This window comes from Delphinus delphis, chromosome 14, assembly GCF_949987515.2.
Source record: "Delphinus delphis chromosome 14, mDelDel1.2, whole genome shotgun sequence".
In the NCBI taxonomy this organism is placed as follows: domain Eukaryota; kingdom Metazoa; phylum Chordata; class Mammalia; order Artiodactyla; family Delphinidae; genus Delphinus; species Delphinus delphis.
In genome coordinates this window covers 47,999,015-48,024,484 of record NC_082696.1, presented here as the reverse complement: position 1 = coordinate 48,024,484, position 25,470 = coordinate 47,999,015, and the positions used below count along the sequence as shown (strand labels likewise).

Here is a 25,470-nt window from a genome sequence, read left to right as displayed (position 1 = left end):
ACATGCTGCGGAGCGGCTGGGCCCGTGAGCCATGGCTGCTGAGCCTGCGCGTCTGGAGCCTGTGCTCCGCAACGAGAGAGGCTACAACAGTGAGAGGTCTGTGTACCGCAAAAAAAAAACCCCAAAAACTAAGTGTGCCTCTCTGATATGCTCCTCTTAGTGAGGGGCAACTGTGCTGCCTTCCTCCTCCAGTCCCCCAACTTGAGAATCAGTGACTGGAGTTTTGAATTCCGTTCAAGGTATGCGTTTCTATCATTAGATAGTTAAATCTAAATGAAAGGTCAGTGGTTAAATTAACGTATAAAACTCAGGGAAAGGTGCATTGGTCTGTGGTTCAGCTTTACCCTTTATTTTTGCTAAAGAGTAAATTGCATCAACAGTGTTCTGCATGTGTTCAGAAAGTCAAAATTTATTTAGTCTTGTGACCAACTTAGACTGGATCCAAAAAGCAATTCTGAGATACGTTTCATTAGAGTAGAAAACCACTACTCATTAAACAGAGGTACTTATTGACTTTTTCTGTGTAGGTACTAATGCCAAGTGGGGTGGGTTGGTCTGGTGACTGGTTTTAATAGTGAAAACCTTTTCATCTTGCTTAATTATCCTTTTTATTAGTTTTGACTTCACGTTCCAATTTCAAATGTCAGCATCTCAAAGGATTCACATTTGTCAATGGTTGTTTAAACAACGGCATTCCACAAAGTTAATTGATGTTTTAGCACAGATGGGGGCAGAAAGTTGCAGTTGTTTTCCTGCAGTAATGTAACACTTGAACTTTGGCAGCAGTACCCCCAACTCCAAAGTTACCTCCCAGTGCCAGGTTTTTGGGCTTCTTAGTCTCTGTTGGTTTATCTGTAGCTTCTAGTTTTTCTATGTTGAACAAGTGTTGCTTTTATAATAGTAAAAATAATTAACTATTAGCATTAGATGTATTAACTTTAATGACTGTAATAGTAAATTTGGCCTAAGATGAAGCGGTTTTGTGGGAATAAATGATAGATGTATGGAGTTTTCATTGTAGTTGTTAGGTTTTGTCTCTTCTCAGAGAAAAATGTTAATTATGGAATAGGCTGGAACTGGTAAAGGGAACTGATTTTAGTTTTATAATGACAATCTTTCATTAATTGTATATAAACAGATTAGGAGGAGAGGCTTTTTTTTTTTTTTTTTTTTTTGGTTGTGTCGCACAGCTTGTGGGATCCTAGTTCCCCGACCAGGGATCGAACCCGTGGCTCCTACATTTGAAGTGTGGAGTCTTAACCACTGGACCACCAGGGAAGTCCCAGGGAACTGATTTTAAATCACGTTACATTATTTGGCCACATTTTGTTTTGGATCAAAATGGAGATATTTTATATCAGATGGACAGTCACTAAGAGCTAGATCATGCGATGCTAATCATACCTGATCCCCAGCCAGACACAGCACAGAAAATTATTATTGATATTTCTCTTTTGGGGGGCGGGTAGAGGGACTAGAGAAGGGGCAGAAGAGATAATAGATGAATATTTGTGTTTGTATGCATAATTTTAAATCCAGAGTGATAAATAATTACTAATCAAGAATCCTCTTGTTTGGTGGTTCTTTTGTGTTTCTGGTACACAGGCTACTTGTACGAGGGCAAAGGCAAATAGAGCATTCCCCACATTTTGCTGCTGGCCACCAGAAAAAAAAAAATCTCAAAGCCGCATTGTGTTGCCACCAGAAAAAAAAAAATCTTTGCCTGGATAAAAATGGTTACATATTAAATGACTATTTAAACTAAAAGATTTAAAATAATGCTTTTAAATGACCTAAATTTTAGCTCAGTGTTCTTTATAAAAATATGAGAGTTTATCATTTCTTTCAATAAACTTGTGTCTGTAAAATGATGCTCAGTAGGACAGAAGACTGACCCTTTTCCAGAAATGTGAAATCTTGAATCTAAGCAAAAAGAAATTGTAATTAGTTCGGTTTTATTGGTTTGGAATTTGTAGTTATTTGGAGAGGGATTTGGTTTGTCTTTTCACACACTCCTGCAGTTGTAGCATTATAAAGAGCCTTCCTGAAAGAATGCATGCCTTTCAGACACTTTTAAAAAAAAATAAATTTATTTATTTTATTTATTTATTTTTGTCTGCATTGGGTCTTTGTTGCTAAGCTTGGACTTTCTCTAGTTGTGGCAAGCAGGGGCTACTCTTCGTTGCAGTGTGTAGGTTTCTCCTTGCAGTGGCTTCTCTTGTTGCAGAGCATGGGCTCTAGGTGCGTGGGCTTCAGCAGTTGTGGCACGAGGGCTCAGGAGTTGTGGCTTGTGGGCTCTAGAGCGCAGGCTCAGTAGTTGTGGCACACGGGCTTAGTTGCTCCACGGTGTGTGGGATCTTCCCGGACCAGGGCTTGAACCCATGTCCCCTGCATTGGCAGGCAGATTCTTAACTACTGCACCACCAGGGAAGTCCCTCAGACACTTTTTTCAACAAAGCTGAGGAATACCAAAGTTTAACTCTTTAAATTTACAATTGATGTCATTAGCACAGAGCCACAGTTCCTTATCTGAAACTCTTGGGGCCATATGTGTTTTGGGGTCGAATTTTTTTGATTTTAAAAAAGTAACCTGGTTCATACAGCTGTGTTTTTTACCCCCCGTCCCTCCCCACCCAGGGGAGTCTGAGGCAGCACCCTATAATCTAATACACTGATATTTCTGCAAAAAAATGTATGACTATTCAGAGTAATTGGGACAAATAGAGACCATAAGTACCTTCATGTCAGTTCAGATCATGTTTTACTTCCAAGTGATTATTGATGCCATCTTATAAAAAAAACTTTGGGTTTGGGATTCCAAAGTTGGAAATAAGGAATTGTAGATTTATATGTGAATATTTTGTTTTCTGTTTCTCAGTGAACAATATTTTTAAGGTACATTTTTCTTTATTAGGTAGCGTACCTGCTTCATGTTTTCAGTAAATGTGATATTCGGCTATCATACTGATCTACCCTAGATTACTCAGCCAGACCTCCTTTTGCAGGGTGTTTGAATCGCAGGCTGTGTTATGCAATGTAAATAACATATCTGTAGACATCTTTTTTTTCTTTTCTTTTTTTGCGGTACGCGGGCCTCTCACTGTTGTGGCCTTTCCCGTTGCGGAGCGCAGGCTCAGTGGCCATGGCTTACGGGCCCAGCCGCTCCGTGGCATGTGGGATCTTCCCGGACCGGGGCACGAACCCATGTCCCCTGTATCGGCAGGCGGACTCCCAACCACTGCGCCACCAGGGAAGCCCAGGACCCGGGTTCTTTAATACTCAGCTATGCACTGGGCTCATTAAATGAATGACAAGGAATTTGGTTTGGCAAGAGCCCAGGAATTGTAGAGGAAAGTCCCAGAAGATAAGGCTGGGAAAGAATGGGGAATGGAAGGTTTGAGTGCCGAGTTAGGAAGTTTGCATGTGATTTAATAGGCAATGGGAAGATATCAAGGATGTTTGAAGTGTGCCTTAAAAAATTGTGACTGGGTTGCAGAGTTAAAGAAAGAGGAGGAACATCAATTACGGAGGTCTTGGCTGAGAGCCGGGGTAGATTTGAGGCCCAGCAGTGGAAGTGGGAAGGAAGGGGTAGATGTGAGACATTTCAAAGGACAGACTGAGGGAAGTCTGGCAAGTGATGCGTGTGGACAGTGACATGGAAACAGATGATGCTTATGCCTGGGGACAGCATCTAAATAATTTTTGAACTAGGAGCCCCACATTTTCGTTTTGTACTTGGCCCTGCAAATGATGTAGACAGTCCTGGATGGTGCCACTGACAGGACCAGGGGCATGTGGAGGAGGAGTTGACAGGGAAAGGCTGACTCAGATGTTAGACATATGAGTGTGAAATGCCAGCAGGACATCAGGGGATGATGTCAAGCAGATAACTGGACACGTAAACCTGGAGCCTCAGAGTGGAGCTGAGGCCGGAGGTAGAGCTTTGGAAAGAGCCCGTCTCTTTATGAGGAATGTGATGTCATCATAGAAACTGAGAAATTCTGTCTCAAGAAGCCCCAGGGGCTGCTCCTAGGTAGCTTAGTTGGTTTCCATTGAAATCATCTTATTTAAAAGTAACAACACTTCATCCTTAAAAAAAAATCTTTCCAGCATTTAGATTTCTCTAATTCAGATTTGCAACTTTCCAAAGGTCAGATTGTATTTTTTACTGTCATTGTCTTAAGTATTTCCAAAACTTATTCCTAAGACTTGGTTTTTTTTTCCCCCTTTAGTTTTACGTGACCTCTGAGACTATCTGCATTTACGGTTTCTTGCATTCACCGTATAATTAATTAAACCAGTCTGTAAGTCTTATTTTCAAGATGTTCTAGACCAAGAGCCTGTGGGAGTGGCTTAGAATCGTTTCAATTAATTTATATATTTCTAATTTAAATGTAAAGTATTGATAGTGGTGGAAAACTTGTTCAACAGGAAGATGTTATCTTGTAGATCAGCCATCACAGAGTTTAGGAACTGAGTCAGCTACTCAGCTCCTCAGCTGTAGCAGTGCGACTCAAGTAAGATAAAAGAATGTCAAAGTGCTTTGGATGCACAACAGATATGTCAGACACTCTTGTTACTGAGTAGGTTGGCACAGTCCCTGTATGTGGGCGTGTGTGTTGACTCATGTGCTGTGCTGTAATCTCTCAGAATTCAGGTTCTGAATTGCTCTCTTGTGATTGAAGCCCAGCTGAAGGTGCTGGAAGTGCAGTGACCCTGGAGGAAGAACCAGTAAAAGCAGGGGGTGGGTGAAAGGGAATTGATGATTGTGCAAGAAGAGGGTATCTGCCTTATTTTGTAAGCCAAGACACCCCTACCCCCTACCCTTCCTTCCAGTAACTGTTTCATCTTTTAGTACCTTTTGGCTTCATTTGCAAGGTCTGTATTAAAGTACATGTCAGGGTTTAAGGCAGTGTTTCAACCATGCTTGTCTACTGTTGTGCTTGTGGGGTTGAACGCAAGTACTGGCCTGATGACAAGTCAATTTGATATCCAGTGATCATGGGGAGGGGAGGCACAGGGAAGGCCAACTCAAGTATTTTTTCCTCAGAGTTTGAGAAACAGAAGCCATATAGTCTTTTAAATCCCATGCCAACACACCAGAGAGATGTGGTGCTAATACCAAAGGTCAGGAATCACAAAAGAGCAATGTATGTTTTTTGGTGTTGACTTGAAAATACACTGTTTTGTATAACTTAGTGTTCATTATGTGTATGCTATTATAATTAGTTGGTATACATGGTAGTATTTTTTTGTAGCTTTGATTAGGAAACAAATATTGAGACACTTAAAGCAAAAGGCAGACTATTATTATTTTTTGGAAAAAAATCAGATAAAAGTAATGCTTAATCCAATTAAACTGTCTCTTCCTCTAATTCATCATGATGACTTTGGGTGTCTGGTGGCAACTGAGAATGGGTTATGGAAAAATGTCAAGGCAATGTAATCCCTATTATTTATGGTCACTTAAGAGGATAAATTAATCACCAGCCACTAATCTTTGGATAATTACTCTGTTTAGCTGGAAATATCCTTAATTTCTGGAAAGCAAGTCAGTGAGTTAGTGGAACTGTCATAATTAATCAGCCTTTGTAAGACTAATTATAAGTGAATGGAAACTAGTTGCCTTCACCCTTTTCTCCCCTGCATTATAGCATGATCATTCTGTAACTCTGGAAACTGTATGTGGAACCACAGGGAACATACATTAATACACTATCTTGGGGTTTTTAATACACTATCTTGGGGTAAGCATTCATAGGTTTACCCCAGCTAAGGATTAACAGAACTGCCTTAACAGGTTAAGGCTTGCAACTTGTGTATGTATTTCTGGTTACTAGGACTAGACAAGAATTTTTTTTTTAAGGTTTTTTTTTGATGTGGATCATTTTAAAACTCTTTATTGAATTTGTTACAGTATTGCTTCTGTTTTATGTTTTGGTTTTTTGGCCACGAAGCATGTGGGATCTTAGCTCCCCAACCAGGGATTGAACCTGCACCCCTTGCATTGGAAGGCAAAGTCTTAACCACTGGACCACCAGGGAAGTCAAATTGTTAGGATTAGGCAAATTGATAACATTATAAAATTGGTTTGAATATAGATTGTTTAGGAAGTGAGTCTTTTGCTGACAGCAGTTCCATTTATTTATGCCTTAAATATTTTGAAGGAGTCAACATAAACTACTGTATTTATTAGGTGCTAGCGGTGGGATGGGAATAAAGAAAAGTACACATTTCAATCCCAAGGGAATAAAATAAGGAGGAAGTCCTTGTCTCATGTTTTCCACATGGGTACAGTGTCTCAAAGACAGACCAGTGTTCACCTTTTGGAGTTTGAGGTCTTCATTTAAGAGGTTCCCAAAGAACCTTTTTGAGAGTCAATGAAATTGCTATGCAGGTGGAATCAGAGACATACTACTTATTTATCACAATCAGGATACTCCCATTTTGATAATAATAAAATTCACACACTTACGCTGTAAATTGTTGCCTTGATAAGGTTTCTGGAAATAAAACAGAATTCTATGTATTGTTTCCAGTCAGTTAGAGAAGGATTTGTATTATTATGAGAAACACAATACTCTATATAGGACTGAATTACCATAGAACTAAAATATGAATTAGGACTATGGAAAACAAATGCAGACACAGAAATCTTTAGTAGAATGTATTTTATTTTTTATTTTTAAATATTTTTTATTTTTAAAATTTATTTATTTTTGGCTTCTTTGGGTCTTCGTTGCTGCTCACGGGTTTTCTCTGGTTGTGGCGAGCAGGGGCTACTCTTCGTTGCGGTACGTGGGCTTCTCATTGCGGTGGCTTCCCTTGTTGCGGAACACGGGCTCTAGGTGTGCAGGCTTCAGTAGTTGTGGCATGCGGGCTCAGTAGTTGTGGCTCGTGGGCTCTAGAACACAGGCTCAGTAGTTGTGGCACATGAGCTTAGTTATTCCACGGCATGTGAGATCTTCCCGGACCAGAGCTCGAACCTGTGTCCCCTGCATTGGCAGGCACATTCTTGAGCACTGCGCCACCAGGGAAGTCCCTAGGATGCATTTTAGAAGACTCACTTTAACTTTTGGAAGTCAGCTTTATTGAGGGATAATTTACATATGATAAAATTCACCATTTTAAGTCTACAATTTGATGAGTTTTGACAAATGTATAAGGTAATGTAATCACCACTGCAGTCATGATGCAGGGCCTTCCATCACCCCAGGATGTTGCTGCATGCCCCTTTGCAGCCAGTCTATCCCTGGAACCTCTGCCGCTGACAACTATTGATCTGCTTTCTGTCACTATAGTTTTGCTTTTTCTAAAATTTTCTATAAATGGAATCCCACAGTATGTTTTCTTTTGTGTCTAGCTTTCACTCAGCATGATGCTTTTGAGACTCTACCATGTCGTTGCATATGCAGTTGGCCCTCCATATCCATGGTTTCGCTATCCTGGGTTCAACCAACCACAGATAGAAAATACAAAGAAAAAAATTCCAGAAAGCTCCAAAAAGCGGAACTGTAATTTGCCACATGCTGGCAACTTTACATAGTATTTACATTAGGTATTATAAGTAACCTGTTACTGAACCAAATTGGGTCTGCCGGAGGCAGGTGGTAAAGCCAATCTACTGACACCGGGTTGTGGTGAAGGAGAGCACAGCGTTTATTGCAGAGACTCAAGCAAGGAGTCTAGGACAGCTTGTGTCAAAATGCCTGAACTCCCCATGGGTTTCAGCGAAACATTTTTAAAAGCCAGGTGTGGGAGGGGAGTCCCAGGGTGTGTGATCAGCTCATGCACAACTCTCTGATTGGTTGATGGTGAGGTAACAGGGCAGGGTCACAGGGGTTAACATTATCAATCCTCAGGTGCCATTAGGTCTGGGGGCTACATGCTCATGGTCAAGTAGTTAATTTCTTCCATTTGGTGGTGGCTTTAGCATCTGTAAAATAACTCAGGAAATGTGCGTCAGACACTATTATCTGCACTTCAGAGAGGAGCTAAAGCAGAGGATATGGGGGAGGGGTCTGTCCCGGGAAGGCCCCAGAGGGTCCTGCTGGGTTACAACCTAGAGATGGTTTAAAGTATGTATACAAGAGGATGTGAATAGGTTATATGCAAATACTTCGTCACTTTATATAAGGGACTTGAGCATCTGCAGACTTTGGTATCTGCTGGGTTGCTGGAACCAACTCCTCTTAGATACTGAGGGACAACTGTACTAGCAGTTCAGTCCTTTTTATTGCTGAGTAGTATTCCGTTGCATGCCTGTACTACAATTTTTTTTTTTTTTTTTTTTTTTTGTGGTACGCGGACCTCTCACTGTTGTGGCCTCTCCCGTTGCAGAGCACAGGCTCCAGACACGCAGGCTCAGCGGCCATGGCTCACGGGCCCAGCCGCTCCGCGGCATGTGGGATCTTCCCGGACCGGGGCCCGAACCCGTGTCCCCTGCATCGGCAGGCGGACTCTCAAACACTGAGCCACCAGGGAAGCCCCGTACTACAATTTTTTATCCATTCACATGTTGATGGACATTTGGGTTGTTTCCAGTTTTTGCCTGCTATGAATAGTGCTGCTATGAGCATTTGCGTGCAAGTCTTTGTGTGGACATATGTTTTTGTCTCTCGTGCACCTTATTTTAATTTTCATTTTATTCTATAAGCTTACCTGTATTTTTAAATTTAACAAGAGGATAATACTATGTATTTTTGTGTGTGTATGTGTGTGTGTGTGTGTGTGTGACTGAATGAGGAGGTGAAATAGTATGCAAGGACTCTGGAAAGGCAGGTTTTTCACTTGGGTGATTTTAGGTGATTGGTGGTACTGCCAATCAAGAGAGTCAAATATGGCTGAGATTTTCTATTTAAAAAAAAAACTGAAGAGGGTCCATTGAAATGAGTCATTGGGAAATCACTGATGTCTTCAGCTAGCGTACACTCATTGGCCTGGGTGTGCAGGGAGTGGAGCAGTGACTGGGAGGTAGGGATGGTGGTGCAAGCTTAGAAGTGAGAAAGGGGAGAAATAGGGTGGTAGCTAGAAGATGATTAGGGTCAGGGGTGGGGGGAATAACAATTTTTTTTAAACATGGGAGTAGCTTGAGGAGAAGGAGCCTGTACAGAGGGAGAAGGTCAAGTTACCAAGTGGCTAGTTGATGGAATAAGATTCATGAGCAGGTCACAGATGCGGGAATTCAGAGCACAGCTGCTGCTGCTGATGAGGGGTGGGGGGCAGTGCATTTGCCAGAGATGCCACCTATTCAGGACCTGGAGAGGGGAAAGTAAGAACGGAAACAAATGGAGGGGTAGGGTTGGTGAGGATCAGGAAACTGAGGGGGCCTTTGCTTCCTCTGAGAAGGAGGGTATGTGTTAAGCATAACATGGGACTTAACAGCAGATTTGAGAGAGTGGCAAAGGTTTGGGAGCTGATTACTGCTAAGGAAAAGGATTGAGAAGAGTTCTGAGAACTGAACCGAGATTGGAAATATTGGAAATTGTGAATTTGTAGTGAAACCCGTTTCTAAGGTTGTGGCTTTTTTTTTTTTTTTCTTTTTTTCCTTCTCAGCTGTGCTCTACTGTGTGAGCAGAGCAGGTGAACTGAACAATTCAGTAAAGTTAGAAGAGAATTGAAGCAAAGTAGTTTCACATTTTCTGTCTGCTTTCAGCTGTGTGCTGTATGGCTTTCTCTTCTCTCCACCTTTTATGCACCATTCTGAGATGCGGAAGTACTCACGTGCTATAAGTCTTTGGTGAAGTTGATTCAACATTTAACAATGTAATACCATTTTTAAATGCTGTTTTCTTATTGTAGTAAAATATATGTAACAGAATCTATCATTTTAACCATTTTTAAGTGTACACTTCAGTGGCATTAAGTACATTCACAGTGTTGTGCATCCATCACCACTATAGCAGAACTTAAATTTGAAGCATGACTGTCATCTCTTTTCCTCCCTTTGTATCACTCCTGATTTATAACTTTAACATAGTTCTTTACTGGGTAGACTATTTGTATTTTTGAAATTGAGGTAGTGATAACAGTAGGTACTGAGCTTAACTTTGGCGGATGCTGTGCAAGGCACAAATTGTGGCATTAGCTTTCTCTCTGTTTGGTTGTAATTGTGTGTTAATGTCTGTCTTCCTTACTAAATGTAGAAGGCCCATGAGAGCGGGGGCTATCTATGTCTGCCTTGTTTACAATTATATCTCTACTGTCCAGCACAGTGCTTGGCCCATAGTGGGCATTCAGTGAAGTTTTTGAACAACTGAAAGTCCTTCACTGAGAGGATTTATTTGTTTAATAAGTTCTTTCTGAATGCTTCGTATGAAGTAGGCAAAACTTGTATTCACACGTTAATACAGATTATACGGCATGGCACTTTCCAATGTCTAGTTAATGAGTAAAAATCAAAAAGGGTTTATATTTGCAGGTTCACCATGGAAGGTATTAGAGCAGACTGTGCATTAAACAAATGGCTGTACAGAATTGACAGCAATAATCCCAAAGCTTGAAGGCTGTGGGTTAATTAGGATAACTTGACAGAAAGTGAGTCAATCAAACTTGACAGTTGAAAGAATGTTCCAATAATTTATGTTCAAATACACATCAAATATGTCAGCAAGTAACAGGAACTTAAGTTGCAGAATGCTCCAAAACACCAGAACACCTGCAGAGTTTATGGCTTACAGAATGTTTTGGAGAAAGAAAATCAGTAAAATGGTTGGGGACTGTTTAGTTCTATTACCTTATACTAAATAAAATACACTAGAGTTTAAAATATTATCTTTCTTACAGGTAAAAAGATATAGTTTATTAATAAATTAATTGAGGAATTCTGTTTTTCTTTAAAGGTACATTTATTAATGAATTCAGTAATACTTTTATTTTTTAAGAAATATGCATAAATATGGGTGTTTCTGTTAGCTGCTATTAGATAAACTAGTGTCATAAGCTTGTGGTTAAATGGAGATAAAGGGGCAAAATACAATCTAAGTGTTAATTCTTACAGGGACGTATTATATTGCTACTTATCACAGTACGCCTCTGATTCTGGAAGGTAAGGACTCTGTATGTGTGTTTGGCCACTGAGGCTTTTTTTAGAAATAAAATCTGTCTCCACCAAGGTATTTTTGTATCATATGGAAAGAGAAATGAAAAAGCTATTAGGAACTCTGGTCCTATTATTTTCTTACCTTTTAAAACTCCGAATAAGCTAAAACTGGAGTTTGGCTTCAGGAACCAGTAATGGAAATTTTCTTATGTCTCATCAGCAAAATCTAGTACTGAGTGATCATTATGGCTTTTCACTGAATGATTGTGCGTGTGTGTCTGTGTGTAGGAGAGCAGACAGACAGACAGTGGACACAGGTCTTCGAGTAGACTTCCTCGAGTAAACGTAAATGAGCAGGGGAGGGGAGTGGAGAGAGGAGGTGGGATGGAGGGGCAGGGAGGAGCAGAAGCAGAGGAAGCAGACTGACACTGCAGTCCCTGTTGCGTAAATGCCGCTTGTTTGTCATCTCTCCGTCCCTGGGGCCTGCCCTGTCCTGATGCTGGTTTTGGGCCCCCTTGGAGTCAGTGAGCAGAGTTGGCTGGGTAAAGGCGGGTGGGGCCTGGGGTCTTAGTGCCTGCTTGGTTGACATGAGCAGACTGCATCTCCAGCTGGGTTCTGGAGTAGCAACAGCACAGATTTCCAGGGAACAGTTCCTCCTGTCATCGTTTTGTTTTTTGTTTTTTTTTTGAGAGAGAAAAAGCATTTTTGTACTTTTAATTGAGCAGCAAGGGAAATAAACAGGTGAGAAGGTGGGCAGAGAAATATGGTGTAATCTTAGTTCTCAAACTACAAAGTACTTTAGTGAAAGAAAGGAACCTAGATTTTATTAGCAACTGACTTTTAAATTTATTCATTAGCAAGAGCTAATTTATTCATTAATTAGCTGTAAAACTGACTTTTAAATTTATTCATTAGTAATAGGAATCCTAGCCCTTATGATAGTTTATAGCTTATTGTTCTCAGTAATTAAGCTCTGGTAATTGGTCCTCTAAAAATGCCAAATTCCAACTTAAAATTTCAAATAAGCATAAATAAAAAATGTCCATATTTGCAGTATCTACACTTTTTTTTTTTTTTTTTTTTTTTGCGGTACGCGGGCCTCTCACTGTTGTGGCCTCTCCTGTTGTGGAGCACAGGCTCTGGACGCGCAGGCTCAGCGGCCATGGCTCACGGGCCTAGCCGCTCCGTGGCATGTGGGATCTTCCCAGACCGGGGCACGAACCCGTGTCCCCTGCATCGGCAGGCAGACTCTCAACCACTGCGCCACCAGGGAAGCCCAAGTATCTACACTTTTTTTTGCCCAAGTCCCAGGATAGTCCCAGGATTGAAGTGAGGTGATAAAATTTTAATTAAGATGTTAAATCTGATAACCTACAAGGCAAAAATGAACACATTGTGGAATCGGTTCCTCTATCATAAGGGAAGATGTGCTTTTCTCACTGCAGCTTCATCCAGGTCCTTAAAAGTTCTTAAGAATTCCTCCAGCAGCGAGTGGCCCGGGGAGCCGGGCAAGGGCAGCTCGCTGGTCTCGGATGAGGGCAGCCTGAGCAGTGGTACCCAGAGCAGCAGCTGCCCCCTGGCCGGGAGCAGACAGGACGCCCAGAAACACCCCCACGAGGGCCTGGCCGACTTCTCCGACAGTCTCATCAAGGAGAGCGACATTCTGAGCGACGACGAGGAGGACTACTACCAGACTGGGAAGCAGGGCAGCCCTACCACAGACATGGAGATCCAGTTCCAGAGACTGAGGATCTCGGAGGACCCGGACGCTCGGCCAGCTCAGCAGCCGCCCGGCGAGGACGGGCAGCCCAAGCTGGTCCGGGGGCACTTCTGCGCCATCAAACGCAAAGCCAACAGCACCAAGACGGACAGGGGAACTCTGCTGAAGGCGCAGATGCGTCACCAGACCCTGGACAGTCAATCGGAAAATGCCAACCTTGATCTCAGCTCCGTTCTCGAGCGAGAATTCAGCGTCCAGAGCTTAACGTCGGCTGTCAACGGGGAGTGTTTTTATGAAACAGAGAGCCATGGAAAGGCATAATACAGGTCTAATTCAGATATGGATTAAGTTGCTGATTTCACTTTTAAATTTGTTTGATGATATTTATTCTCTTTACCAAGCTTAAAAGGGGAAATAAGTCACACCTGGGGAACACACATATGAGAAGTTCAACACTGTGAAAATCAACATCCAGTTGGCTGCCAGACCCTGAAGTAGCAGCTACAGTCTGTAACTCTCCTTGTCATCCCCTTTTTTCTGATTTTTGCTTGAATTCTTCTCTGAAATTGTAAGCAAAGTGGTGTGGGTCTTCATCACACATTTTTCGGTATGCGTCACAGAGGCTCTTAAAATGTAAGACAGAGAGCTGGTGGGTCGAAGGGTAGGGTCCACATCTGCCAAGCGGAACAGTTTCCCAGTGCTTTCTAATCGCCGGGCTTCAGGGAATAACATTCCAGGCCCTCGATGGCAGTATTTCCTTCGGAACTGAAAGGCATTCTGAACGACTCTCTCCACCAGCCTGAATGGCTGCTCTATCCTGGGCCGGGTCAGGGGGGTGAAATGCACCACCCCCGAGTCCACCTCTGGTTTGGGGATGAAAGCCTGACCTGGAACTGTCAAGATGTGCTGAACGTCGCAGAGGTACTGGGCCATGATGGAGAGGCGGCTACGCTGCTTGCTTCCCGTACTGGCTGTAAGTCTCTCTGCCACTTCCTTTTAAAAAGTCATCTGGGTTCTGCCATAAGCAAAAGGTCCATTTCTATGAGAAACATTTTCAAGCCATGTGATAATCAGTGGAGTTGATACACTAAAAGGCAGATTTCCAATAATATGTACATTTGGAAGATCATCCTCCCACTGTCTTTTGAGATTTTCTGGAAAAGCCCTTTCTATCTTAAATGTCAAGACATCTCCATGGACAATTCTCAGTTTTCCAGGTGCTGCATCAGAAAGCATCTGTAATCCAGGAATAAATCGACTATCCTTTTCAACCACCAGAAGTTCAGCAACACCGGCATTGAGAATGGATCTTGTGATTCCCCCAGGCCCAGGGCCCACTTCATAAACATAAGCATTTGTCAGACTGCCAGCTTTCCTTACAATTTTATCTGTCAGCCTCAAGTCCAAGAGAAAATTCTGGGATAGCTGCTTCACAGCTTGCAGTCTAAACAACTTAATGATTTCTCGAATTGTGGGTAATGGTGGGAGATGGAAGGTGCCGAGCGTCCTGGAGGCGGCCATGAGCCCCGGCCTGGCCGCACAGGTCTCACACATGTCCTTCCCCGCGGTTCCTTCCTCCTGTCATCATTTTTATTCCTGAATTATCGTGTTTAGTTATGCAGTTGTCTGCTGTCCCCAGCTACTTACGTATCAAGGAAGCGTCTTCTGTTTATCTTCTTTCCTTCCCTTTTTTCTTATTTCCATCTCGTTAACTCCTTTTCTTTGTTTTAGCCAAGCACACACATTTGAGCAATAATGGTTGCCATTTTCACTAGCTAGCATAGGACTTGCTCCTTACCTAGAGGACTCCTAATCTTGTGGTGTGTAGTGGTGAGTTAAGAACATTTAAAGATGCCACATACATGTAACAGTATTGGTAAATCTCATAGTATTGGTTGAAAATATGAAGTTGTAGAATGTTTAACATGATACCATTTACATTTCATTAAAAAAAAAACTAAGGAAAAAATACTACCACATTTCATAGAATCTAAAACACTGTTGCTGAGATGCACCCCCATTTTATGTACACTGACGAAGGGGAAAACTTGCAGATTAAATTGTGATGTAGTGCCTTATTGTGGATTGTAAGGTGCATCCCAGTTTTAGAGATATAATATGAAAAGGCATGCGTTTTAGAATTGAATAAGGTAAATATATTTTATTGAAACATACTTATGTAATAAAAATATAAAAACACGCATTGAAATGATATATAGCCAATTCAGGATGTGATTTATCTCTATGAAGCAAGGGAGGGAAACAGATAATGGGGGCACACGAGGGGCTTCAACTCTCTATATTTTTAATTTTTTTTAATTTTTATTTATTTATTTTGGTACGCAGGCCCCTCAGTGTTGTGGCCTCTCCCATTGCGGAGCACAGGCTCCGGATGCGCAGGCTCAGCGGCCATGGCTCACGGGCCCAGCTGCTCCGCGGCATGTGGGATCTTCCCGGACCGGGGCACGAACCCGTGTGCCTTGCATTGGCAGGCGGACTCTCAACCACTGCGCCACTGGGGAAGCCCTATATTTTTAAATCTAAAGCAAATATTGCAAAACGTTAGATAAAGTTGGTTGGGGACTTCCCTGGTCACGCAGTGGTTAAGACTCTGCGCTCCCAGTGGAGGGGCCCCGGGTTCGATCCCTGGTCAGGGAACTAGATCCCACATGCATGCCGCAACTAAGAGTTTGCATGCCGCAACTAAGAGTTCATGTGCCAAAACTAAGGAGCCTGCCTGCCGCAACTAAGACCCAGCACAACCAAATAAAAATAAATAAATATTAAAAAAAGATAAAGCTGGTTGGTGAGTTCCTATAATTTTATGTATGCTGTAAATATTTCCTAATGAAAAGTATATATTTAGAAGCTACATAAAAAGCAAGTTGCAAAAGCCTATATATATAGTGGATCTTGTTTTACTTTCTAGTACAGTATTGTTGGCCTTCCATGTCTATGGTTCTGTATCTGCGAATTCAACCAACTGTGGATCGAAAATATTCCGGGGAAAAAAAATTCCAGGAAGTTCCAAAATGCAAAACTTGAATTTGCCACATGCCTGGCAACTATTTACATAGTATTTACATAGTATTTACAACTATTTACATAGCATTTACATTGTATTAGATATTATAAGTAATCTAGAGATGATTTAAAGTATATAGGAGGATGTACACCATTTTATATAAGGGACTTAAGCATCCCTGGAATTTGGTATCCAAGAGGGGTCCTGGAACCAATCCCCTGCAGGTACTGAGGGACGACTGCATTTGATTTTGTGTTCTTTCAGACTTTTTCCTATATCTATCATACCACAGCAGTGGGGTTTGTTGTTGTTGTTGGAAGGCCGAGGGCTTTCTACATCTCCGTTTTTGTGTATGAATTAAAAGATAATACTGAAGCCCATGCGCCCTAGAGCCTGTGCTCCACAGCAAGAGAAGCCACCGCAATGAGAAGACCGTGCACGACAATGAAGAGTAGCCCCCGCTCTCTACAACTAGAGAAAGCCCGCGCACAGCAATGAAGACCCAACGAAGCCAAAGATAAATAAAATAAATAAATAAATTAAAAAAAAAAGCCAAATATAGTCACACCACTTAACCCGGAATCTCATTCCCTAGGACCTTGCCTAATGACTCCTAAGAAAAAGCTTTATGCATGAAGATCTTCACGATACCATTACTGTAAAAGAGTAAAACTTTGGAGTCAAATGCCCCCAACTATAGAAGTGGTTAAATAAATGATGTTGATCTACTTTATGAATTATGTTGCAACTGATAATGATAATGACTTCTATGTAGCAACATGGAAAATGTTTGATGGTGATACATAGTCAGGGTGTATCACCCGACTGTGACTCTAAAAATGTGCATGAACGTGAACAAAGATGAAGGGAATATGGAGAAACAAACAAGCAATAGTTGTACTAGAATGGTAGAATTTTGAGTGGATTTCTCCCCTCACCATTTGTAAAAAAAAAAAAAAAAAATTATATTTTTGGGGCAGCCAGATCTTTGAAAGAAAAATTTGAATTTCTAAGAAAATAGCAGATATTAGGATGGGGGATACTAGAAAATGCAAAGTAGTGGCCCTTTTGATGATAAAACTAAAACACTCTAAACCAGCTTTGCTTTAGCAATGCACAAATTGATTATTTAAATTTTGTCTTTTTAGAAGTAAGTTGGCTGAGGGCAAGTGTGTGGAAATCAGAATATTGAAGAGGATTGGTACAAGAAGTGGGAGGATCAGAGCTGATGTGACTAGCTTTTTCATTTGCACTACCAAATAAACCAAAATTTTGGACTGTGTCTGCTTTAGTTAATATTTGGTTATTTGCTTTGAAGCTATTTGTTTGCAATAATGCCATTACCATCCTCAACAGAGCCAAAGTCTGACCCTGAGATGGTAGAATCTTAACTAATTTTATCATTTACAAAGAAACTGAAACTTCTGAGGGCATGAAGGACCATTTCTTTTCTCTGTACTTCTTCCTTTGATTTTTACATCACCAGTGATTTATGGCTACTAAAAAAAAGTCCTATAATTAACTCACAGTTAAGTCATCTTACCATCAGAGGTAGAATGAGGCTGGTGATGATTGGGGAGGGAATAGAAAAAGACTAAAGAATTTTAGACATCTAAGGCCTTGCTGACCAGTTAATCCAGCCCCTTCACTTTATATGTAAGTAGATAAATCCCAGGGACTCAGCAATGAACCTGCGTTTTAGGCCTCCAAATTTAGTGCCCTTTCTACTGTACCACAAGGAAAGAAGGAGGGAAAGGGAGAGAGAGCAGAACCAAATTATTGACATTTTAGGGGCCATTTTTTCAGGATGGACAGAACATTGGATATGATGTCATTATTATCTTAACTTACAGTTTTTACGAAGACTACCACTCCAAAACAAAAATAGGTAAAGAATATCAACAGACAACTCACCAAAGAAGAAATACAATATAACACGAAAAAATATGCAATGTCATTGAAGAAATGTAAAATATAAAGTAAATGCATCTTGCTGCCTCAAGGTGAAACATTTACAGACGAACTTTATCATTCAGACCATTGGCCTTGTAGGGCTTCTTGTTGACAATCTACTCTATTTTTATGAAATTAATTATAATTGAAAAACTGATGCAAACAGTAAAAGGCAAAGTACAACCTGGAAAGTGAATTTCATGAAAGTTGTGGTAGCCTTACACCTCTTTTTATTCATTCACTCAGTCCTGTGTGGCACCCATAGATGATTTAGCCCAGGTGGTTTTGCTGAAGTGGACCACTAGGAAGGAAGCTGTGAAGGGCGCAAAGCAGTTGAGAATAGGTATAATTGAGCACATAATTTTACTTTCCTCTCCTGCCCCACACAACTAGAGAAGCTGGTTCAGATCTGACTAAGGAAATGTCCTCATCCCCACCCAGAAGATACTACAGGGCCCCAGGAGGACGAAACCAGGGAAAGAGAATCATCAAAACAGGACTGGGACCAAAGGCAAGCACAGTAACAGATGTCCTGCTGAAGAAGATGGGGGTGGGACTTTGCTGTGACTCTGAAGGCAAGTGTGGTTCAGCGAAGCCAAGATCAAGGGGACTGAGTGGGCTATCTGTCCTTGGTAACCATGTGCCACATCTTCTGAACAGACCTTATCATCTGGGCTAAATCAGCCCAGGAGTTCTGAAAAGAGGATTGAACTTAATATTACTGACACATAGGGACTTCCCTGGTTAAGACTCTGCGCTCCCAATGCAGGGGGCATGGGTTTGATCCCTGGTCAGGGAATTAAGATCCCACGTGCTGTGCAGTGCAGCCAAAAAAAAAAAAAAAAATCACCGGCACACAAATAGGTCCCCTTAGAGTCTAATTGGAAGTAAACAGGGTAAAAGTAGTAAATACTCAATGTTGCTTTCTAAACTAAATTATATATTTTAGAGATGGACCCAGTCAGACCACATAGAGATGCTTCATTCTTTTTCATCGTCTGTAGCAAGAGTTGACAAATGGTTTTATATCCTAAAAGGGAAAGTTACGGGTCAAAGGGTATGTGCATTTTTCCACACTTTTAAAAATGTTATTTAACAATAAAGTTGCAAGAATAAGAATAGTATAAAGAATTGCTGAAAACCCTTTATCATCTCCTAACATTTTATTCCATTTGCTTTATCATTTGCTCTCTACTCTCTCTTGTGCTCTCTGTGTCTGTGTGTGTGCATTTACATATACATACATGTATTCGAGGAAACATTTTCTCTAAGCCATTTAAGTATAAGTTGAATATATTATTGCCCTTTTCTTTTAAATGCTTCAATGTGTATTTTCTCAAAATAAGGATATCCTCTTATATAACCACAAGTTATTAACTTCAATAAATTGAACATAGATACAATATATTTCTCTAATATATGCCATCTGAATTTAATTTCATCATTTGACCCAATAATATGCTTTTTGGTATGTATTTATAATTTTAACAAAAATTACCATATTGTCTCCATAGAGGTGGTGCCACTATACATTCCCGAAAGTAGTATATGAGAATGCACAATTTACCCTCAATTGCACTAACACAATTAGTTAACAGCTTTTGACAGTGTGTTAGAAAAAGAGTGGCATTTCATTATAACACGTTTCTCTTATTCTGGGTAAAATTATATTATGGAAAATTGTAATTGGTAATCATTATGGTATCTTATATGGGTAATTTTAATAATAATTATGGATAAGGTTGAGGATCTTTTGTGTTCAGAGAGTCACTTATTTGTATTTCCTTCTTCTAAACTGTCCCTTATATCCTTTGTTTTTCTACTGGGATGTTGGCTTTTTTATTGATTTGTAGGAATTCCTAATTTATAGAGAAGCTCAGCCATTTGTCAGTGATATGAGCTGCAAATATTTTTCCCAGTTTGTCATTTGTTTTTTGTCTTTATGGTGTTTTTGTTTTTTTTTTTAAAAAATATTTATTTATTTATTTAGGCTGTGTTGGGTCTTAGTTGTGGCACGTGGGATCTTTAGTTGCAACCTGTGGGATCTAGTTCCCTGACCAGGGATCGAACCTGGGCTCCCTGCATTGGAAGCACGGCGTCTTACCCACTGGACCACCAGGGAAGTCCCCTACAGTGTTTTAAAAATTGTTGCTGTTTGTTTGCATTCGGGACATTTTGAAGTCATGAAGTACTGGCAGGAATATTTTGTATTATATTTAGATTTTATAATCAAATACACAGGTGTGCTTAGATATCAGTAGATATCCTAATATAAGAAAGGAAGAGGCAGATTTTCACCTCTTAGTATAAGGAGTGAGTAAGCCAAATAAAATAGGATGCATTTATTTTGGACTTAAATAATTGCTGTTAACCCCACTGTGCCATGGGTTGTTAACTCTGGCTCTCAGAAAAAAATGAAAAACAGTTATGGTGAATATATTTAAAGTTGTCTGAAACTTGATCGTATCTAGGCCTTATCTAGGACTTGGAATTTTGGAAACTAAAGAACACTACAAAAGAACTCCATAACCTTACTAGTTTGGAAACCATGGTACTGGTAGGATTTCTGGTCTTTATTTTTATTATTTTGGATGTCTTCCTTCAAATATTTTATGTATCCACACTCATAATTTCCATGATAAAGGAATTTCTTTTAAAGCTGATTAGGGGCAGTTTTTTTTAGATTTTTTTTTTATGTGGACCATTTTTAAAGTCTTTATTGAATTTGTTACAATATTGCTTCTGTTTTATGTTTTGGTTTTTTGTTCCTGAGGCATGTGGGATCTTAGCTCCCCTACCAGGGATCGAACCCGCGCCACCTGCATTGGAAGGTGAAGTCTTAACCACTGGACCACCAGGGAAGTCCCATAGGGGCAGTTTTTAAATATGTAGCTGGTTTAAATCATTAAGTAGTATTAAGGGGAACATCCATCATAGAAATTAACTTAAAATATTTAGAAATATTAAAAATATGGTCCCAACTGTATTGCTTGCATCTGTCTCCATAAATGCTGATTTGCACGTTTTCATATTGCAGAATCACACTGACATTCAGAGAAAGATGCTGACATTGTTCTTCCAACATCTCTAGTTTGGGTTTCATGAAGCATTTCTTCCATTTCTCCTTTTCCTCTGTGTAATACTTTCTCAGATTCTTGGAAAAATAATCAAGACATTTTGCTCTGGGTCTACTTATAATCACTGGCATAATACCAGTGTGAAATGTGCTCATTAACATTGTTTTAAAGTATACATAAGTACACAAAAATGGGCCCCGGCACCAGAGATTAGAGTTGAGACATGTTAGTTTTCCTACATGTCACTGTTTTACAGATTTAACTTAGTTTAATTTAGGGCCAGATAACTCTGGCAGCGTTTGCATTTTCAATATGTTTTCCTGCACTTAAGAGTTTCTACACAGGGGCTTCCCTGGTGGCGCAGTGGTTGAGAGTCCACCTGCCGATGCAGGGGACACGGGTTCGTGCCCCGGTCCGGGAAGATCCCACATGCCGCCGAGCGGCTGGGCCCGTGAGCCATGGCCGCTGAGCCTGCGCGTCCGGAGCCTGTGCTCCGCAACGGGAGAGGTCACAACAGTGAGAGGCCCGCGTACCGCAGAAAAAAAAAAAAAAAAAAGAGTTGAGTTTCTATACCGTATAAATTTCATACCTTAAATGGAAGTAAAGTAAAATGCCAATAGGAATCTGTTATTGTGTGTATATCTCCAGTCCAAGATTACTAAAAAAGGAAAAAGCAACATATAATGTTGGATTTGTATTTTGTTTTAATAATAATGTTTATTTATTTTTACTTGTTGACAGTTTGCTTTATTTATTTATTTATGGCTGTGTTGGGTTTTCGTTTCCGTGCGAGGGCTTTCTCTAGTTGTGGCAAGCGGGGGCCACTGTTCATCGCGGTGTGCGGGCCTCTCACTATCGTGACCTCTCGTTGCGGAGCACAGGTTCCAGACGCACAGGCTCAGTAATTGTGGCTCACGGGCCCAGCTGCTCCACGGCATGTGGGATCTTCCCAGACCAGGGCTCGAACCCGTGTCCCCTGCATTGGCAGGCAGATTCTCAACCACTGCACCACCAGGGAAACCCCGGATTTGTATTTTATATTATAAATCTATCAGACATAAAACTCCCCTTTCAAATTGCTATAAATATTTCTAAACACTCTCAGTTTATTTAGTTATCTTGTCGTGAACTGGTAATAAGTAGCTGATGGACCAGCACCCATCCATGAACCATTTTAAGCACTGATCTTGGTAACTTTAACTTATGCTGTGTGCCAACAGGTACTGTAGTTCACTTGACAGCCTTTTTGGAAAGAGGATGACCATCATATCATAGTGATGATTATTAGTATTTGAACAAGATATTAGAGTTGTTGCAATCACTGCAGAATGGTTAATTTTTTTTTTTTTTTTTTAAGAATTGGTGGGACTTCCCTGGCGGTCCAGTGGTTAAAGACTCCGAGCTTCCAATGCAGGGGGCGCGGGTTGGATCCCTGGTCGGGGGAACTGGAGCATGGCCAAAAAAAAAAGAAAAAGGAAGAATTGATTTGACAAAATCTATCTTAAGATGTCAGGGTTATTTTTACTCTTTAGAACTTCTGGTATAATCTGAGCCACTCTGAAACACAGCTTATCTTGTGGGGAATAATTTTTTTTTTTCTTTTTTGCGGTACACGGGCCTCTCACTGCCGTGGCCTCTCCCGTTGCGGAGCACAGGCTCCAGACGCGCAGGCTCAGCAGCCATGGCTCACGGGCCCAGCTGCTCCGCGGCATGTGGGATCTTCCCGGACCGGGGCACGAACCCGTGTCCCCTGCATCGGCAGGTGGACTCTCAACCACTGCACCACCAGGGAAGCCCATGGGGAACAATTTTTAAGGGGTGTGTGTGTGTGTGTGTGTGTGTGGGGATATGAGGCAAGTGGGAGTTTTGTTTTCCTAATGGAAAAAATATAAAGTGTTTAATCAATTATTTCTATTCATTTATTTATTTATTCAAAGTGTATTTGGAATGTTTATTGCCAAGTGATTTTGTGTATACAATACGACCATCTTCTTAAACCTCCAGTTTAAATGAGTCACGGGTCAAATAATAACCTGGCAAACAGAATGACACACATGCTTCCCTCACTCTGTTGGAGGAGCTGAAGCAGTCTAATTACCCTGCAGGCCCGGATTAGTTTAATTCTTTGGCACCAGCATTATCAAGATTTCATTGTATTTGGAAGAACATATTTTTTAGAGAAATTGTGTTGTTATTCCATTTCCATTTAAAGCGTAGTTTAAGGAAACTTCGTGGAAAGCTACAGACTAGCCTCCTTTAAAATTTTTTTTCATGTTATAGCAGGGAATCAGGCAGGGCTGGCTTCCTCGACATGTGGCCTGTGCAGTCCCAAAGGGCTCTGTGCTCAGAAGGGTTCTGTGCTTGGTTTAATGTTTTGCTGTCAGCATCTTGAAATTCTTGATAATTTTATATTTGATCTTATTTTGTAAATGAGGTCCAGTGGGACAGTGGAGCCTGTGCTGGAGGTTTGGGGCCTTGGCTCATGTGCAGTTCTACCTTTCCATATCCCTAGGCCCTGTTCTGCTTCCCCTTCCAGCCAGCGGCCATGTCCACTGCTACCCTTCACCTGGGGTGCTGACTGGCTCATGTTGGGGAGGAGGAGGCCCATGTTCTGCTGTCACCCTCCACCTCCTGCTGGGGCCTGGGTACAAGCTCGGGGAGGGTTGGGGTCAGGTGCCTATGTCTCGCAGCGTTGTGGGGAGTGGCGACAGCCAACCCTGCCCCAGGCTGGCAGCACGCTGACACGTTTGGTGTGTCCACCTCTAGCTCGCCCCCAATCCAGGTGTCTACTCTGTCCAGGTGTGGAGGTTTAAAACCCCTTGGGTGTCCCTTAGCATGGATTGCAGTGACTGGCCAATGGGCAGGAGAGACACCTGGCTCTATTTCCCCACAGCCTTGGTCTGGTTGGTGGTCAGAAGAGAAAAGCCAGCAGCCATCAGGCCTGAGCGTATGCTTGCAACACTGCCCCGCTTCCCCACCTGCCCCTGAGAGTCCACGCTCTTCCCATGAGAACCCTTGTGCCCAGAGGAATGCTGTTGCTTTGGCTGCACGCACATAGCACCTTCTCTTCTTCCTTCCAACCTTCTTGAGCCTGGCTTGAATTGGTCTCTTCTGGCTAGCTCCAGGTACCTTCTGGGGATGGGCTGTGAAATGTAAATTGTGTAATTTCAGTGATTCTACATATAAGTTAAACATTCTTATATTTGCATTTAAGCCTGGCATTGCATAGCATAAAGATATTTATTAGCATGAATTTTATCATTAAAACTTTTTATTTTTCTTTACTGTGACTGCACAGTTTCAGTGGCCTCTGTTGATTTGTTTCAGATAGAAAGGTAAGCTCTCTTCAAGTTGGATCATACAAACATGAAATCTAATGTGTGATGAAACGGACCTGTGAAGCTTTTTGGTCAGAAGAGTAATTCCCCTGAATTTACTATATTCCCACTGTATATAGTAAATTCTACAGGAACACATCTTTACTATACTAAGCAGGTGGTTTTTACGTGAGCATGTAATGCCAGGAATGATTTCTGCTCCAAACTAAGTTTCCTTCCTGTCCCCCTGTCCCTGTGCCTGTCAACGTCCTGGTTTCTCACTTTGGGAGCCCATGGGCTTTTTGACCATGGCTTGCCCTTACGATTGCTTGTGAGTCTCTTGGCCTTGATAGATACGGCCCTTCGCTCATGCATTCCCCTCATTGACAGCCTCCCGTGTCTTGCTCTTATATGTCCTAAACCTGGACCTGACTCTGCCCCTTTGCTTTAGTCTAGTCTGCTTCTTGGTATTCCCTAGAAACCCACTTCAGTTGCATAGACAAAGGAGATGATTTGGGATTTTAAAGATGGAACCCAATATGCTGTCAGAAAGGAGTTGCGATCCTGGCTGGACTGGGTCACTGATTTTCCAGGCAAGAGAAACTTTAATGCTTGTTGGGCTGTGCACCAGTGAGAACTCCCTTCTCCACAGTGGCTGGCTGGGGAGGAACTCTGGCCTTTTGCCTCACTCTGCTCTGATTGAGATCATTCAGGTGCAGCTCTTCTATGCAGACATAACGCCTGGTTTAGGTGAGAGCTCTTGTTGCCCGGTTCTTGTCAAGTTCTTAGCACACTCAGCACAGCTTCTGCTTCCCAGAGGGAATTGGTGGGTTCTTTTTAGGCTGTTTGCTGGGTTGGATTCACCCTCAGTTGCTGACCATTGCCCATCTCCTGGGAGAGGGGTGCTGAGCATAATGACTAGATACTGTTGTTGGTATTTTATCTACTACCAGTTCTTCATCACTGAGAATCATTTCATTTAGAAAATAAACATTGCCTCACCTGTTCGTGGCATAATATTTTCACCTTTGCCTTTTACTCACATGTTGCATATTAACTTTCCTTCTGAAAAGATCAGCATGATCTTGGAGCTGGTGTGAGCTGGATCTTATTACTCCCCATGTGTGTGTTTTTATCTTCAGGCGTTTCTTCGGACTCTAGCCCATTCCTCCCACCTGTCCCCATCCTAGCAGGCTGATCTCTGCCTGGTTCCACAATAACTTTGCTTCTGGATTTTTCTCTCTTCTTCTTCAAAGAAGTCTCTTCAGATTACTACAGTGTAATAGAATCCTTTCCCTTTCAGCCTCTGGATCAATTATTTATTCACTTGTGTAATT

At 41.5% G+C, this 25,470-nt stretch overlaps 1 protein-coding gene, 1 non-coding gene and 1 pseudogene across 2 annotated transcripts in view; 1 reads left to right on the top strand and 2 right to left on the bottom strand.

The window, feature by feature from the left end:
- SLC16A10 (solute carrier family 16 member 10) overlaps positions 1–25,470 on the top strand; it is a 137,177-nt gene that overhangs the window by 12,152 nt on the left and 99,555 nt on the right. The window lies entirely within an intron of this gene.
- Positions 13,263–14,315, bottom strand: LOC132436988 (mitochondrial dimethyladenosine transferase 1 pseudogene; annotated as a pseudogene).
- TRNAW-CCA (transfer RNA tryptophan (anticodon CCA)) lies at positions 19,789–19,861 on the bottom strand. Its single transcript has one exon. It is a non-coding gene; the product is annotated as a tRNA-Trp (tRNA).